Source organism: Ovis aries, chromosome 2 (genome assembly GCF_016772045.2).
Source record: "Ovis aries strain OAR_USU_Benz2616 breed Rambouillet chromosome 2, ARS-UI_Ramb_v3.0, whole genome shotgun sequence".
NCBI classification, from domain to species: Eukaryota; Metazoa; Chordata; class Mammalia; order Artiodactyla; family Bovidae; genus Ovis; species Ovis aries.
Window position 1 is genome coordinate 153882007 of NC_056055.1, and position 1700 is coordinate 153883706.

At 36.8% G+C, this 1700-nt stretch overlaps 1 pseudogene; it reads left to right on the forward strand.

The window, feature by feature from the left end:
- The first annotated feature begins 221 nt into the window (after positions 1–221).
- Positions 222–376, forward strand: LOC114113447 (U1 spliceosomal RNA; annotated as a pseudogene).
- Positions 377–1700: the final 1324 nt, after the last annotated feature.

The following is a 1700-nucleotide window of genomic DNA, read 5'->3' on the forward strand; positions in this document are numbered from 1 at the left end:
TTCTATATTATAAAGTCTTTTATATCATAAATTCTTTTATAGTATAAAGATGTGAGTTTGTGTACTAGTTCTGTCATTTACTGGCTGCCTGCTTATCCTAGAGCCAGATTCTTTGATTTCTCTGAGTCTCAGCTTCCTCCTTTGTAAAGCTGGGGTTACTTGTGAAACAATATTGCTAAAACTCCTGATCTAATGCATGTTATTAAAAATAGTAGATATTTATACTTACCTGGTAGGGGAGGTACCATGACCATGAAGATGGTTTTCCCAGTTAGGTTCATCCATTTCACACCATTGTGCTGATCCCTGCAATTTCCCCAAATGTGGGAAGCCCAACTGCATAATTCATGGTAGTGGAGGCTGGTATTTGCACTAAAAATAGCATTTAATAAATGTTAATTCATTTTAAATCTGGTCAGGATAATAGCAGGAACTGGGTAGGTCAACCAGCAAGTAACATCAGTGAGTTTATTTAAGAAGGACCAAAAGAGACCATGAAACTTTTCTGAATTTCTGGAATTATATGACCTATGTGATTGCCTGATATATGTATTTCCATAGAAGAGAATTCTAGAACTGACTGGAAGACATTGACATGTGGTCAGGGATCAGCTTTTATACCATGCTTTCTATGAGTCAGTTACCATGTTTAAACTTATATTGACTTATACTTTGATTTTTCAGACACCATCCCTGAGGTATAAGTTCAGCCTAAGTCTGACTGTGACCCCACATGTCTGACTGTGACTCCAAGATGTGTTTAGTTTGTGGAGGTAGCTCATATGATTAATATTTCAACGTTAAGAGACAACTTGCCTAAATGACATGTGGCATAATTAACTGGCTTTTTGTTTCAGTTTAGCCATTGGGAATTTTTATGGAGATCATATTTAGCTTTCAATGTAGTTTGAGGGAATAGTTGCAAAAACATAAATGATTATTCAATAGACTGTGTATCTTTTTTAAATTTCTTTTAGCTTAAAAAACAAGTGGCCAATTTTATAAACTCACCTCAACGTAATCAGCACTTAAAATGTTGGATGAGGAGAAGTTAAGGGTTTTGGAGGGTGACTGATAAAGCCACAATTCACTGGCCTTCTTACATTGTCTCAATTTTCTTTTGAGAACAAGAGAATACAATAAGCATTTAAGTATTTAATTTTCATAAGTAAAAGTAAGAAGTGGTTTATTTAACAATGTTCAAAATGAACTTCGGAACTGATGAAAATAAACATATGATCCTGGAGCTAGAATATCTGGTGGTTTTGAATCACAAATGTGCTACTTCCTAGATCCATGACACTGGGCAAAATTCTATGCCTTTCTGTGCTTTACTTTTCTCTATTTTGAATGGGACAAATTATAGATCTCACAACACCATGTTGTGAGGAGTACGCAAGTTAATTCATGTGAAGCATCTACCTATATTTGTAGGCTTACAGGGAAACAAAATAATACAATATAAATCCAAGGTTTAGAGACAGTTATGGTGTGGCTCAGATGGTAGAGAATATGCCTGGCTATGCAGGAGTCCGGGGTTTGAAACCTGGGTCAGGAAGATCCTCTGGAGAAGGGAATGGCAAATCACTCCAATACTCTTGCCTGGGAAATCCCATGGACAGAGGAGCCTGGTGGTCTGTAGCCCATGGGGTCACAAAGAGCTGGACACAACTCAGTGATTAAACAACAACACAGTGACA